At 37.2% G+C, this 17,620-nt stretch overlaps 1 protein-coding gene across 1 annotated transcript in view; it reads right to left on the bottom strand.

Annotated features, from left to right (window-relative positions):
* ZNF521 (zinc finger protein 521) overlaps positions 1 to 10,695 on the bottom strand; it is a 302,346-nt gene extending 291,651 nt beyond the window's left edge. The window contains exon 1 of the mRNA XM_042780248.1: positions 10,521 to 10,695. The gene's annotated coding sequence lies outside the window, so the exon portion shown is untranslated. The remainder of the gene's footprint in view (positions 1 to 10,520) is intronic.
* Between the last annotated feature and the right edge of the window lie 6,925 nt (positions 10,696 to 17,620).

The following is a 17,620-nucleotide window of genomic DNA, read 5'->3' as shown; positions in this document are numbered from 1 at the left end:
TTGTTGCAGTGGCCACAAAGAACTCACGGATTATAGGGTTTATTAGGGAAGCAACAGGCTACAATTTAAGGTCAGGAACCCACTCAGGACACAGTTTTTTGATCAGGACAGCCTCCCCTCTGCTGTGTCCTTAGATATGCCTGTCTGGCCCTTGGACTCCAGGCCTGCCCTCTGCCTCTGTGGGCCAAGTAAGCCTGCCATTCTGTCTCATGACTCTTCGCTCCACTGCTGCCATTTCTCAGCCAGGTGAGGTCTCTCTCAGCCAGGCATCTCTCTCAGCTGGGTGTCTCTCTCAGCACTGCATCTCTTTCTCTCAGCAGTACATCTCTCTCTCTCTCTCTCAGCAGAGTGTCTCTCTCAGCCAGCAGTGAGAGATTTATTCTGCCTTTAGGAAAGCTCATTTTGAGCCTAGCAGAGTGGCAAAACCAACCAATCCCAAGATCAGAATTCTACACACCTGAGAGAGAGCAAACTTTCCCAGAAGATTATTTCGTGCTGCCCCAAGTGGAAGACTTTAACAAGCAGCTACTCAGTTGCTCACAGTAAAGTGGACGTTACAAAGACTATGGCTAAAAAAGCCATACCATGTAATTCACTACACCACAGATGGTATCCCAAATATTTATCAATGAATCAGATGGACACCAGCCATACATACCTAGTCATCCAGGTACAAATTCAACCCGCCCGAGCAATTGTATGAGATCTTTTGGGAGTGAGAAGATAAATAGCTAACATGTTAGCCCCAGTGCCAACACTCTTCCAGTCTCTTCACCACACTTCACCGTAGTGCAGTCTCTCTGTGCCTAGCTAAAGGGACATATGGAACAATTCATTTAATATAACTAATCTAGTGTCTGCAAAATCCTCAAAATTTGATAACTGATCTCAAAGGTTCTCTGCAAAGAAACTGCAAGATACTGATAATCAAACACATGTAATCAATAAGAAAATGGGAGATCTGGCCCTTACACTGCCAGCAAAAGCTCTTGGTCAGCTACTATACAGAGAAAACTGAAAAACCAAACACACTGCCGGCAAGTGGGATCCGACTCATAGAAACCTCCCCTTGGGTTTCCGAGGCAGTATCACTACGGAAGTAGATTGTCCAACCTTCCTTCTGAGGAGTGGCTGATGGGTTTGAAGTGCCACCCTTCTGATTAGCAGTCAAGTGCCTTAGGCACTACGCCACCAGAGCTCATACGATACAGAGAGGAAGGAAAATTTAAGCAGATCTGACCGAAAGTTGGCAAAATAAAATTGAGATTATCAGGAAATACAATTTTGAAATACAGACTTATCAAATCCACCATTATTATAAGTGGTTTTGTAAATTATCTTTCACAGCTATTAAAATCAATTATTAAAGTAAACAAAATAACAGAGAAATTATTATTTACCCTGGTTATTTCATCTTTACCTCACTTTTTTCTATTTTTGTAAATCTTGTATAATACATGTATGTATGTAATATATTAATAAATATATATTATAGAGGTATATACTAATTTTTTATTGTCAAAAAATTTTGGACACCACTGGTCTAAAAAAAAAGTAAGAAACATTTCATGAAGAAGGGGCTGAGACACGAAATTGACAAAGGCCAGGAAACTGAATACTTGATGGTTAGGGAGATTTGGAGAATGAAGTAAATTTAAAAACTAAGGAAAGATTTTAGATAGGAATCAAGGAATTTATCAAAATGGAAGGATTTACAATCCATAATCTCTTTGTTGTTGTTGTTATTGCTATGTGCCGAGTCGGCCCCAACTCATAGCAACTCCTCCTTGGGTTGCAGAGCCAGTATCCCTACAGAAGTAGGATTGCCCAACCTTCCTTCCAAGGAGTGGCTGGTGGGTTTGAACCGCCAGCCTTCTGGTTAGCAGTCAAGTGCCTTAGGCACTAGAACTAATTAATGTTTAAATATAGAATTGACTGCTATGTAAATGATTATTAACAAATTATGAATAATTTATTAATATAGAAATATCCAAATAAAACAAAGAATGTCTAAAGCCTAATCAATAGAAACTAAAAGTTAACAATACCACATTTACTTCATGCAATTTATTTCAACTTATGATTTGAAAAAGAAAATAGCAAAAAGACGTTTTAAAAACAGTTTCAATATGCTTCTATGAAATGATACTTCACTCCGTAGAACTTGTTTTTCTTATCCTCATTGCCAATGGAACTAATTCTTAGGGTGCTTGATTGCCAAGTGGAACCAACCAGTCTTTTTAAATTGCCACAACTATGTAACAGAGATACAGATATATAGATATATAGATATACACACACACACACACACACACACATATATTCTTTGACTGAAACCAAAACACATAAACAAACCAAAGAATAATCCAGATGTTTAAAAGTCTTCAGTTCACTAAATTTGTGTGGAGCTTACAGGAAGTCTCAGAACTGTTAAAAACAAATTAAGTGAGCATACTACTTTATTCCGATGCACAGCACGCACTCATCAATTTCAGTTCATTTTCCTCTAAAAAAAATGTGAACCCACACATCAACAGTATTTGTAAGGGACCTGCAAATCTTGCTAGTGCTTTATAAATCTGGTTTATAAACATTTTCCCCAAAACTACAGCAGCCTAGTGGCCACACCTGTTTCAACCTACTCATCTTACCAGTAGCATGCAGGCCAGCAGGGTAAGAGCTAATACAATGCCATTTAGTTTTTCCAGCACTTACACCCAGACAATTCACATTAATGATATGAAAGAACACTTAAACAGACAACTCAAGTTTGCAAATTAGTAGGAGAGAAGAGAAAAATGCCTCAGAACAACAGCATACAGTATTACCAAATGCACTTTACACATTTATCCTGTTAAGTGTAGCTTAGTTTTGATGATTTACAATGCTAGTTCTTACTCAGTTTTGCAAGCATAATAAAGTCTCTGTAATCTCAGCCTGCCCCATAGCACCCTGCTATTAAATCTTTGTTGAGAAGTGTGATGAGACCCCTCTGGCTTCTAGCCCTCCCCACCCCCTGAGGGAACTGGCAAGAAATGACAGGGTTTGTGGATTAGTAAAATGAGAGGTTCTCTGTGCTTTTCCTTCTTTAAATATATATTTTGATAATCTGTCTTCTGCATCAGAGCGTACCAATAGTATTAGAATGTTGATTTCCTCCTCTCCCAGCCTTCCCTTCCCATCTACTGCTACAATTGAATAGTGGGATTTAATTTTTTCTTTCACTTTTTCCCCTACTCCCTCAAGCAAGGATAATACATAATTTACTTATATATGTTGTATTGTAAACTAGGGGAAAATTGTACAATGAGACAAAGAAGTAGAGAATTCATCTGTCTGAATGTCACCTTATCTCTTCCTAACCTTAGAAATGGATTTCTTTCTTAGGTCAAAGATACTTGTTCAAAACAGCATCTATGTTCCAGAACATTCCCTCAATGACTAACTCCATTAATGGTGCATGTGATACCCTAGTACAATCTGTACTCTGTTAGATCACTGTCTTTGAATTCTGTCCAGAGGACTGTATCTACAGATGGTTTTCACTAAGCATTCTCAGTCCCCAGGCTGACTCTCAAATCTGGTCTAGAACTGGTCACTATGTGTTATATTTGACCTTCATTTCCCAAGGCCTTGTCTGGTCTAGGCTCTCTTGGCAAGACTATACACGGTTTCAAGACTTTAAACCAGTTTTCATACAGGCAGACTCTCCAAAGAGTATGCCTCACCCTTGGGGATGAAAATCCCAAAAGGAATAGATCTGAAGGAACAAGAAAGCACACAGTTACAGGATAGGAAGAACACAAAACAGGGCTTCTAAGGCACTCATACGATAGAACTACCCCGAGCAATCGACAACCAAAGGGTGTCAGACCAAGAGCATACCTCTATTTTCTGCTATTTTGCAAATCAACAAGTTGTTCAGATTTCTTTTTCTACGAATGCCAAACTATAGTTTACCTTCTAGCACACTAACTCATAATCCCCCCCCATCCAAATTATTCATTAAAACAGCTTCAGGCATTGGTCTGACTGGGTAGCAACAGAAATGCAGTGAAGAGTTCAGGATTAATACAAGGGACCATGAGAATCTCAGCCTATATGACCCTGAAACCAGAAGAACTAGATGGTGCCCAGCTACAACTGTCAGCCACTGGGAAAGGGATCAAAATTGGAGACCCTGGGTAGAATGGGAGAAATACGTGGAACAAAATTTTTAAAAACATAAAAAAAGACCAGGACTACTGGTCAGATACAGACTGGCAAAACCCCCCAAGATTATGGCCTCTAGTCACCACTCGGGCCTGAAATTGAACTTACTCCCATGGCTGACATTCTGCCAAACTATAGAAAGGCCTATAAGCTGAACACATAGACCAGGGAGATGCAATCCTTAGAACAATCAACCATGGGAGCTCAGAAGAGCAGCATTTGCCCAGGGAGAAAGCTAGGGAGGCAGGAATGCATAGGCAAGAAAGACACAGGGAAAAGGTAACCACAGAGAGGAAGAAGGCAGAGAGCATGCAGATTGTAATCAATGTCACAAAACCTACATAAACTGTTGAATGTAAAAAGAATCTGCTTTGTGAAATTTCACCCAAGTCACAATAAAAAAGAAAAAGATTAATATAGGGGAAGCCATAAGTTACAAAAAAGAAAGTTGAGAAAAAAGCAAGAGACTATAAAGCAGGCAGGGAGAACAAAAAAAGAGAAATGGAAGAATACTGAACATACCATGAACTGCCAGAAAAACGAACAAATCTGTCTTGGATTTGTTCCAAATCTGTGTTGGATTTGTTGGAGGTACAGCTGGCATATCCGCTCCCTAGAAGCAATAATGGCCAGACTTTGTTTCACGTACTTTGACCATCTTGTCAGAAGGGACCAATCCCTGGAGAAGGATACCATGCTCGGTAAAATAGAGGGTCAGCAAAATAAAGATAGACTCTTTTGGTGAAATGGATTGACCCGGTGGCAGCAATGATGGAATCAAGCCCAGCAAAGATCATGAGGACGGCACAGGACCCGGCTGTGTTTCATCCTGCTGTACACAGAGTTGCTATGAGTCAGAACCTATGCAACTGCACCTGACAACAACAACAACATGGACAATACGGAAATTAAGTCTTGGAGAAAAGACAGGAATTAAAGGAATATTGGCAAAGATGTGAAATGGGGCTGGATGATACTGAAAAACAAAACTAAACAAACTCACTGCTGTTGAGTCGGATCCAACTCATAGAGACCTCTCCTTGGGTTTCTGAGGCAGTATCACTACTGAAGAAGATCGGCCAATCTTCCTTCCGAGGAATGGCTGGTGGGTTTGAACCACCAACCTTCTGGTTAGCAGTCAAATGCCTTAGGCACTACACTACCAGAGCTCCTCTAAAAAAGTAAAGGCGTGAAAAAGAACAATGAGATTAAAAGAGTGAAACCAAAAGAGAGGAAAGGATTTAAGAAAAAAAAAAAGAAATACAGTCTTCCCTCCGTGTCCATGGGGGATTAGTGTCAGGACGCCCACGGATACCAAAATCTGGGAATGCTCATGTCCCTTATATAAAAGGGCATAGTATTTGCATATAACAGACACATCCTTCCAAACACTTTAAATCATCTCTACATTACTTATAATACCTAATACAATGCAAATGCTACATAAATAGCACTTTAGGCTTGATCTTAGCCTCTGAAGGATTGCTTTGATCACTTAATTGCTTCCCCCGTCTCAGTATCTTCCACCTGAATATTTTCGATCACCAGGTTGACTGAATCTACGGTTGGCTGAATCCGTGGATGTGGAGACCGCAGATAAAGAGAGCCAACTGTATTCTCATTTGCTAAAAATAACTTTGTCAGTCAGAAAAAAAGAAACACTAAGAATAGAGTTAACTCAAGCAGTAGGCAAAAATGGGAAGAGTCAGACCTCGCATTTTACACTAAAAGAATTTAACCAAGAAAGGGTAAAATTACCATTTTACGCTTTTAATTAAAATGCTTTTTATTAAAATGCTTCCAATCTTTTCCAAATCAGATGAAGGTGACCCTTCAGTAACTCAAGCCTTAACTCTGGCATCTTCAACAAATGTTAATGATTCCTGACTTTGTTTCACCACTTTCTTTTTGGCTCTTCTCCTGGTCATGTAGGCTTTCATGCATCAATCTACCACCTTCCTAAGAAATCATCCTGAATGATGATGAAAATGACCAAGGACCATGAGATTTCCCTTTCCTGAAATGTGTTTCAGTAAGTCAAAAGTAAGTTACTGATTGACTGATTTTTCCCATCTTTGATGAAAATGTGGTAGCATGTCAGCACAGATATGATCCCCTGTTCTGAGAAAGCTTATGATGAAAATAAACCTAGAATCTTAATTAAGGTTTCTTTTTTTTCCCAATCTTTGAAGAAACACCATATTTAATCCATTAATATTATACTGGACATAACATGCTGAAAATCTAGCATTTTCTATACTAATGTTAAAGTTTTATTAGACAGGAATAATGTCTTATGCTTCTATTCTACCCCATAGGGCTGAACATAAGGATCACTAGATGGCAGACACTCAATAAAAAGTAAACATTGTCTAAATACAATTTAAAACTTATTTGTTAAATTATTTTAATTTTAAAAAGTTTCCCCTTAACACAAGGCAAAGCCCACTCTTACATATGGTAAAATGCCCTGCCTGCATGTATGGTATACACTGGCTACTGCTTCCAATTACCATGTGTTTACCCTAATGTTAGGGTTAATTTTACACAAGTAAAACTTCCTATAAAGCATCAGCTATTCTTCTGAAAAAAGAATCTTACTAATTATCTGCATTTAATGGAACTTTTCTAAAATAATATGTTCTGAGGAAAATATGTATTAAATGAAGTCAATTAAACGTATATGAGAAAATGCAAATAAATCCACAATACATATCCAACAGAATGCTACTAACACAATCTTAGCAAAGATGTGCAGCAACTAGAATTCTCATACATTGCTAGTGAGAGTATAAAATGTTTCAACTACTTTGGACAAAGTTGGGAAGTATTTTAGACCATGAAACACACCTTCCCCATCTCTGCAACCTAGCAATCCTACTCCCACATATTAACTCGAGAGAAATAAAACTTATGTCCACAAAAGACCTATAGAAGAAGGTTCGCAGCAACTTTTTTTTTATAATAGCCAGAAAGTAAAAGTAAAAAAATCCCAAATGTCCACCAACAGAAAAATGGAAAACAAACTGTAGTATATTCATACAATAGAATGCTACTTAGCAAAAAAAAAAAGAACAAATTACTTATCAATATGAATGAATTTCACAGATCATTAAACAAAAGAAGCTGGCCACTAAATAAATAATTTTTTTTTTTTTTTTTAAAGTTCTCTGGTGGCATAGTGCCTAAGGCTAACCAGAAAGCTGGTAGTTCAAACCTACCAACCACTCCTCGGAAGACCGGGCAATCTACTTCTGTAGAGATACTACCTTGAAAACCCAAGGAGGGGTCGCTATTAGTTGGATCCAACTTGACAGTAGTGAATTTGTTCTTTAAAAAATAAAAAATAAAAATATATATATATATACACACACACACACACACACACATAAATATACATATAGTATATGGTCCCATTCATAACAAGTTCTAGAACTGGCAAAACTAATCTATGGTTAAAAAAAAGACGCTACTCCTGGGGGAGCATTACTGATCAGGAAGGTGTATGAAGGGACTCTCTAAAATACAGGAAATTATCTGTGGCTTAAGAGGGGTATGAGTTACATTTTTTCAAAATAGACTAAACTGCATACTTATAGTTTATGATTTTCACTGTATGTAAATATTACATGAAAGAATAATTATAAATAAATACTACACTGAAGGTAGTCGGCTTACCACGATGGCATGAGTTAGCAATTTTGAAACTATTTACTGTGTATTCTAGGCTCAAACAAATGAGTAAACATATTGAAGATGATGGAAGTCATATTTCTCGTTGTTATAGAAGTAGTAACAAATGGAAAGGTAAAAGACTAGAATATACATACCTGAGGTGCTGGATTGAAATGGTAGTATTGGTATGAACATGTATTTTTGTTAAGTAGTTAAGAGAAAAATATTTTTTTTTAAAGTGTATATATTTGTATATATGTATTTTTATGAATTATATATGTGTGTGTGTATATATATATATTACACATACATACACACTTCCCAGTTCTTCTGAAAGAATCTGGAAGCAATGATACACCTGTAGCAATGAGCACACATCATGCCTATATCTTGGTTTCTAAATACCTTCATCCTCTTAAAAGAACCAAAACTCAAAAAAACTCATTGCCATCAAGTCAATTCCAACTCAAAGTGATCCCTACTGGGTTTCTGAGGCAGTAAATCTTTATGTAAGTAGATTGCCCCATCTTTCTTCCATGGAGCAGCTGGTGTGTTTGAACCGCCAACTTCTGGTTAGCAGTCGAATGCCTTGGCACTGCACCACCAGAGCAACTTCCCAAAAGCAACTCTCCAGACTCATTAAAAAAAAAAAAAAGGCTGATTACAGGACTGGGACAGGAAAAGAACAATATGAGTTGGGAGTATGCAGTTGTAACAGAAACTAAGAAAGTCCTCAAACAATGATGTAGACATATTAAATAAACACAAGATCTGGTTTGAAGGGAGTCTCATTAACTAATTACAGGACAACTGGGCATCAAACAAATAATAGTGATGAATTATGACCCACTGAACGGAATAAAAATCTGAAAGTCCATAATGATATGAATAAATAAATCAATTAATAATAAGAATGAGGACAGTTACACAGTGTCAAAGGTTTTTTTCCTATAAATTACTTATCATTTATAAGGTAAAAAAGTTATTAGTTATAAACAGTTGTTTATTATTTAGAAAGAAAAAAATACTATTTATAAGGGGGAAATAGGCAATAGTATTCTACCAATATTCCATGTTATATTTCCTGGCTTTCATGTAGTATAATGTATTTGTTCTTAAGAAATATGTATGATGCATTTAGAAGGGAGCAGTATCTCAAATCTTGCAAATGATTACAGAAAAAAAAATGGAGAGTAAATGATAAAGCAAATGGGGAAAATGTAAAAATCTGGTGAATCTGGCAAACAGCACATTTCTTTGCAATTTTTCTATAGGTTTATAATACAGCAAAATAAAAGACACCCAAACGCCTAAAAACTACAATAAAAGGTATATGAAGAATGTTTATATAGCCATCATCAATTCTAAAACTTAAGTCCCAAGAAATGATAATGGGTTTTCTGAGAAAATAAAAAAGATTTTATAGTCTAATAAACTTGCTTACTGCAATCCCTTCTTGAAGACCCTCAGTGCACTTTAATAACTGGGTTTAATCCAACATTTCCACAATCATCTGTTCAGGAAACATTGTTAAAATGGAATACCCATTAAAATCTTACAGAACTATCAATATTTTGTGGAAACCAGTTGGAGAACCACATGTGTAGTAAACACATTTCCGGCACATGGTTAAATGAAGAAAGATTTGTAAGAGAAAACTAATAGAAAAAGAGTGGTAACCACATATGCACACATACATAGCAGACCCACGGTTGAACAAAAAGTTCGAAGACCTGCTATTCAAAGAGTAAGAGGAAAAATAATAAGTATCTTTAAAAAAAAAAGATATGTATCTCAAATGCTCCAGGCCCATTTAGTATTTTCTTGTAGGCTCTATTTTTTAAAGAGGACAAAAATTGGTAGAGTGGGTTTACGTTTTGGCTCAGCCATTAAATAAAGCATGTTATATTTCATATGCAATTTTCAATCTCATTCACCCCACGAACCATATAGCAGAATGGCTTCCCATCAACCAAGCACTAAGCTAGGCTCAGATAATAGAAAGATTAAAAAAAAAAAAAAAAAAATGTGGTAAATTTGCTCTGTACACTTTCACTCAAATCACAATAAAAAAAAAAAAAAAAAAGCACCTGTAAACCACGAACTTACAGTCTAAGGAGGGAGATGGCAAAGTGAACATATGCAATGAGAACTGTAATATCCATGAATATTTTCGTGAGAACGCAAAAAGGGGACCTAAATCAGGCAGAGTTGGAGCAGGGAAAGCTTCCTTGAGGAGCTGATATTTAAAGTGAAAAAAATTGACACATGGTAAATTTCTTTGGCAAAAACAAAAACAGTAAATAAGTTTCTTTTTTTCTCCACTTTATTTTAGTCATCAATGTTTCAATGTTAGGTTCTGCACATACAGGGCATCACTATTAAAAAAAAACAGAAAATGAAAACATATTTATAAGCTATTAAATCTAGGTGCAATTCAAAATCTAAGATGATCAGTGACACTGAGTTGGCCACAAGCCACCATCTTAGAATTCTTTCAAAAACCATCTTGAGACTTACCTAGATACTCAAGTGTGGGAGTAAAACAATTGGAAGAGAAAAACACATAAAGGAAAAAACTTTATCAGAAATAGTACAGTATCAGAAGACAAGAAGTGATAAGTATTATTTACCTGTCAGTTGACATTGATTAATCTTGTGTTCTGTGATATCGCTCAGTGACTCAAACACCTGGAGGCAGCTGTCACAGCTGTGCACAGCTTCGTCTTCCAACTCCTCCCCGTCTTCCGGCCTCTTCTTACAATCTATTGCCTCTCCATCTTCAGTCTTGTCTTCAAGTTTACAGTTGGGGTCTGAAAGAAAATCAAAACTGTAAGTATGGGGTTCAAAGACAGGTTCTTTTAAAGTAACATTTAATCTTCTTGCTACCAAAAACAAACAGCATTTTCCCAAAAGCTGCAATAGCAGAACTTGGATGCAGATTTTATTACAAAAGAATCAAGAATCTTCCCTAAATTTTTTCAGTTTGTGATAACTGAAGGAGCTTCTCTTTTCTCCTCTACCCACTTCCTACACCACTTTTAAGGTTTTAACTTTGTCATTTTTTTTTTTTTCATAGCCTTCTAAGGGCTTTTTCTTAAAAAGGAGAGATAAATCACTTTAAAATTAAGCAGTCTCCAAAGCAAAGGAAAAAACCACTGTGCTTAAGAATGAATTCCCTTTCTGCTAAATATACTCTTTCACGGGAAATTACCAGAATTAGCCAAAAGTCTAGAATAAGCTAAGCTAATTACCATAGGCATGAAATTGACCTTTACTTATAAACTGGTCAAAACACACAGTAACCCCATTATTTGTTAGACAGCAATAGCAAAATAAGCTGTACCATACAGCCAAACATTGTTACAAATACCAACTCAAGTGTAAATATTTTGGTATGCCTCTTGTTTTCAAAATGATCAAGAAAAGAAACAAAAGACTATGAAGAGCAATTAACAACAACTTAAGTTGGCAAATATTGTGGAAATTAAAAATAGTTTCATTTTAACAGAAGGAGTGGTACACGGCCAACAAGAGTAAATAAAAGAGGAAAGCCTACAAGATGTTTTTATTGGAAGCTCAATAAAAACTTAATTATTTATGCCCCCCTTTTTTTCAGAAAAAGAGCTCTGGTGGTATAGTGGTTAAGGCATCTGGCTGCTATACAAAGGGTCGGCGGGTCAAACCCACCAGCTGCTTCACGGAATCAAAATGAGGCAGTCTGCTTCTGTGAAGATTTACAGTCTTAGAAACCCAATGGGTGTCGATATGATTTGGAACTGACTCAATGGCAGTGAATTTGGTTTTGTTTTTTCATTCAGAAGGAGCTATGGTGGTGCTGTGGTTAAAGCATCGGGCTGCTAACCAAAAGGTCAATGGATTGAACCCACTAGCAGCTCCACAGGACAAAAATGAGGCAGTCTGCATCTGTAAAGATTTACAGCCTTGGAAACCCTATTGGGGTGGTTCTACTCTGTCCTATCGGGTCGCCATGAGTCTTGATGGACTAGGTAGCACTGGGTTTTGTATTTTTTTTTTTTTTTCAGTTTAGAGAAACATCCCAAACATTCCGGTGCTATCACTCCTCTTTGTAGGAAAGCAGTGTGATGGCAGAGAGAGAAAAAGAGAGGGAAGATCACAGGGAAGGGGGCAGGGAAGGAAGAGAGGGGAGAGTGGAAGAGCAGGAACATGAGTGGGGGAGAACAGCCATGTATATCTAGGGAGAATTAATACAAATCAGTGACTTGTTTTTTCATATGGCCAAATTAAATATTTACAATGTTACAATCAGCATCTATAGAAACCAAATAATTTCCATATTTCTTGAAAAAGTCAATGCCACCACACCACCATCCTACTGTCTGAAAGTGTTCCCTGCTACTGGTTTCTAACTTACTTCTAAGAACCATACAGGCCACTTCAACTTCCTTTTCGTCTTGGCAGTGTTTCCAAAACCTATCTTCACATCTGTAATAAACTTAACTGTATCACCACCCTTCAAATGATTCAAATATGCCAAAATCAACTTACATTTCAACACACATAATCTCTTAAATTTGTGATAAAAAAATAAAAACAGAATTCCCATCTCAAACAGCAAGTAGTTTGTTTTTTTAAAGAATGCACTCTTTAAGTAAATTTGTAATTTGGGTTGATTTACCATCTGGAAAATTATTATCTCAACACTCTACACAGTGCCCATTCCAATATACAGGGTTTAGACTGCTCACTCCTGGGGGAGTAATCACAGGATCTTTTTCGTTTGTCTTGTACTTTGCCCAGCACAGCACCGTGTCCAGGTGAATGCTTGGTAAATACTATTTGGTGATGATGAGAGGAGGGAGGAGGAAAAAAAAAAAATTACTTACAAACTCCTTTACTGGTGTTTTTTCTGTAAACATGAATAGACCAGATACCGCTAAACTAAAAAGCACCTACATGTATACATTTTCCAAAATCGACACTATATGACCCACCACAGTTGAGTTTTCTGTTTTCAAATGTTTCACCAAGAGCGACAGATGCAATAAATGGGTAATGGTCCAAAGATCACCACCAAACTAAACCCTAGTGGTAAAATACTGCCAAACTAGAGGGCAATTCAGGGAAATAAGTAACTGTCCTGACTATGGCAAACTGACCCTGGCACCATTAACACTTGTCGGAAGGCAGCACGCACACACTGAATACTATTCCTTGTTTAGCATGAGTTCCCAGTTTCTCATAAAACTGACAGCACTCGGGGAAATGTGGGTGCTAGATCTGAATTTTAATATCATTATTTAAATGCTACCCATCAAGTTTGCAGACCTGTTTATTTTAAATAAGGAGACATCCTGAATACTTTAAGTAGTGTGCTGAGGAAAACGGTAAAAACTCCCCTTCCTTATTATTCAAGAATATGGACACTTTACAAGAATACAATATCCAAAATACCAAACAAATAAGAATGCAGGATACTTTAGTCCTTAAAAGCTAAAAGAAAAAAAAAAAATTACTTCCGTCCATGCTTCTGACACTATGACTGGTTATTATAATGAGGGTCATTTTAAGACTAATAAAAAATGTTTTTGCTTCCACTTCTGCATTTACAGATAGAACCCTTCAGGGACTGAAGTCAGTCAAGCTTATTCACTTCTGCTGCAACTTTAGGATGCATGCTCCAGCCAACTGGCGAATTTGTTTTTAGGTCAACACTTAAGAGGGACCCTCTGGGAGATGGGTTCGATTATAGGCTAGGATGCCGTGGTGTAATGAGTACTGGAATCTCAGTCTCTCTCCTTCTAAGTAGATTTTTCCAACCTCCACTTTCATGAGAAAATTCTTTCTTGGCCATTCAAAATATTTGTTTCTTTGCGTTAGGGGTTTCCATTCCTAATGGCAGTTGATGTAGGAAGATTTTAGAAAGCTTACATTGTCAACCATTTCTTTCCCACAGGTGGCTACACTTCAATAGTGGCACATGGCCTTAGTTATGCAGTTTTTATAAAGTCCTTTGAGATGTAATCATAAAAAATAATTGTATTACTCTGCTAGCCATTCAAATCTCTGACTTCAACCTAAGGGGTTATAAATATAAGGTCCATGCCTCTAAATAAGCCCACCCCACCCCCAAAAAACACCACTGCACCAAGGACAGCTGTTCTCCTAACTCTACTGTTATGCTACAAACCCACTCAGAGAACAGCATTTTAAAATATCCTCACACCCCTGCACTACAACTACAAACTCCGTCATAGCTACAGGCATTGTCCTCTCTCCTCTGCCCTCAATGATGTGACCCGGCCATGCCAGGTCCATCCCAGACGCTCTCATCTGCACAACCAACTTTCCATCTCCTCCTATAAAAGGTGCTTACACAGCACTGGATTTATAGTGTTCTGAGCTGGATAGGACACTTAATTTTGGAACAAAGACACAATTATTATTACAAAAAAATAAATAAAGGGTAGCTTTGTTTCCAATTTTGTTAACATTATTTATAAATGAAAATGTAAAGAGCAGTATGGTCTTCCCTATTATGTTCTCTGGCAGGTGGTTCTTTCCTTCTTCTCACCCTCCTCTTCATAAAGATTGTTACTGCTATAACTTGTTTTAATAAAATTACAACTTTGGGGAAAATAAAAAATTGCCCTGGCTTAAAAGTGTTGGAGGCAATAAACCTATGGACTTCAATTAATTTCAAATGTGGGATCAGTTTAAGGCCAACCAGCAGAAATTCTATTCTGTCCATGTAAAAATGAGGTTTCACCACATTTACTTTTTATAACCTGTATAAAAGTCAAGTAAAAGTAATGAATATCTAAAAGCCATCTCAGTGGACTGGCAAAGACTATCTGTATTCTTGAAACTCATCTTACATATTTCTCTCTGTGCAACAAGGATCCCATGCCTGATCAAAGCTAAAATGTCAAACTACTGAGAAAACAGCCCAATTTCCAATCCATTTCACTGCCTAGAAATGGACCTCCTTCCAAGCCACTTTTGCATGGAAAAGCACTGGCAAAAGAAAGAAAAACTAAGAGATCATGTGGTTATGATTATTACCAGGCAAGGAATATTTCTGCAGCTCAGTGGTAAAGTAAAACTCTGTTGCTCTCTGCTCCCAACAGTGTCCATCGCAAAACAACTGCCTCATTAAACCTCTGCAGTAAGATTAATATGCCGTAGCTGCACTACATTTATAACTTGGTACTCTATAAAAAGCACATTTAATGGTAAGAGCCAGAGCCTAGATACAAAATATTACTATAAAAACTTCTGGCAGCATGTACACAGTGCAGGCCCTCTGTCTTTCTTGCTGAAGACATAAATGAGATTTTTCTGGTTAATTCCAATCATAAAGCCCTACCTTAAAAACAAGAGTCAGTTTTTATGAGAGTGGTAGAAACACAAGATGCTGGGGATGATGTAAATATGAATGCAAGACGATTACTTAACAACTACAACTGGCAAAAGATGAATGAACCTAAAATACTTCATGTCTATGCACATGCAGACTTAAAACTGGACCATTTCCTAACAGTTTGTTCTCTGGTCATAGCCAGCTTTGCACCAAATTAAATCCCCATGGCATGAATTACTCAATCTTAAATCACCCACACATTCCCTGTATGTTCAAGAAACTACCAACTAAAAATTACGTACAGAACCAAAACAGTGCCAAAGAGTTCAGGAAACTACCGATTAAAGAATATGTATTGCTTTTAAAAAAAGGAAAAGAATTCTTGGCTTCATTGTGATGGCCATGACCTCCAGGATCTTAATTAGCCAACACTTTTACAAAAAAAATAATGTTCAAGAAAAATACTGCATTACTAGTGGACTGATAAAAATATATAATTTTTTGTTATTTTAAGAATGCTGCCAAATTTCTGTCTTCCATAAATATCTTTGAAAAACAAAAAATTACAGCTCATTGTCTTATATTTAAGAACTCTATGCTGAAAAACTGGAGCTTTGGTAGCATAGTGCCTAAGGCATTTGACTGCTAACCAGAAGGCTGTCGGTTCAAACCCACCAGCCACTCCTCAGGAGGAAGGTTGGGCAATCTACTTCTGTAGTGATACTGCCTCGGAACCCAAGGAGAGGTCGCTATGAATCAGGTTTGACTACGGCACATAACAATAACAAAAATACTGAAAAAGGAAACAAATAATTTATACACATAAACTCCCCACCTAAATCTCCCAAAAAAGCACTATAAAAGATACCTCCAGTTGACAATTCTACGGTGCCAAGTAATAACGAATTGCCTAATGTTTGTAAAGTCCACATAAGAACACACAAGTCTTCTAAGTTGATAGGCATGTTTAGAAGTCCCCTGCTTAAAAAGAAACTCAAGTACTATCTGTTTAAAGAAAACAGATGCACCCCTCCCTTACAAGTGTATTCAAATCATATTCACTGGTTTATCTTTATACTTTTTGAAAAACAAAGGAAACATTACATTCAGGTTACAAAGACTTAACTAGGAGCAGAAAGCCTTCCTGATTTTCAAAAACTAAAGGGTAGGATTACTGTTTCATGCTTTCTGGGCTCCAGATAGGCATTCTAACCTGAAATTTCACAAGATGAGAACAGATTTAGGGAGAATAAATTGCAGTGTTATAAAATGGCAAGGAGGCACTAATGAAGGAGTGCAGCCTTTCCAGGATGTGCAGCCGTCTGTTCCACACCCGCCTGCTAGTTGGCTACCTTGTTGTTGGTTGTTTTTTTTTGTTGTTTTTTTTTTTTCCCTACTCTCAAGAAAAGGTAAACAAACAAAACAAAAGCAATTGCTGGGTGACAAGGATGAGCATCCTGGATGTGGTCTCGCTTGGTAGGCCACGTAAGGGCCAACAGGCAGGGCAGGAAAGCTGTCAGGGTCAACACCAGGCAGGGACCTGACCTGGCACCACCAGGTCCAAAGAGCTCATGGACTCGAGTAAACATGTGTTCCTTTTCTTTTTTCTGCAATGTTTATTTTCTAACCACTCTAGTCTCTAAAAGTTACTAAGTTGTTTTATATTAAGAAAAAGGGAGGGAAAAAAAAAAAAAAACTTTCCAAATACTTGTTCTGTCCTTTGTCCATAAAAATTTTCAGACAGAAAGAAATTATCTCTACATGAAACAAAATCACACTGTTGAAGTTCAGGACTTTTGTGGGTTTGCTTGATAGTTCTACAGGTCTACCATGGTCCTTGAAGACCAGAGAGAAATATCACAGATGCACTATTATGAAGGAGAACATGCCAAATGTGAAATTATTACTGCTCTCTATCTACAATGAAATTCCTTCTTAGAGAACGTGGAGTAGGGGGAAATTAGCCTTTGGAGAGGTTAAAACACACAAACATGAGCACACTTTGAACCAAATAAAAAGTTTCTCCTACTCAAATTTCCTGCTTCTACTTACTCCCTCTCCATCTTTAACATGAAATGATGTAAAAGACATACTAGAAGACCATAACTTCACATTCCTACTTTCATACTGAGGCTAATGTATAATCACACTCCTACTTTCAAGTTATTTAACTTTGAAATGAATTACTATCGCTACCTCGTCAAATTTTCAATAAATAAACACTGACTCAGCACCGACATGGTAACAGGCATCGGTCTAGGCTCTGGACATACAAAGTCTAAGAAGACCTACTCTCTGTCCTCTGTCCTCAAGGTGCCTGCATTCTGCTCCAGAGCTTCTCAAATGGTGGGTAAAAGTAGGTTCAGGTATTTGGAGATACTGATCTTT

The sequence above is a fragment of the Orycteropus afer genome, unplaced genomic scaffold (assembly GCF_000298275.1).
Source record: "Orycteropus afer afer isolate SDZICR_OR568_19922 unplaced genomic scaffold, OryAfe1.0 scaffold00030, whole genome shotgun sequence".
NCBI classification, from domain to species: domain Eukaryota; kingdom Metazoa; phylum Chordata; class Mammalia; order Tubulidentata; family Orycteropodidae; genus Orycteropus; species Orycteropus afer.
This window is presented reverse-complemented; position numbering and strand designations above follow the sequence as displayed.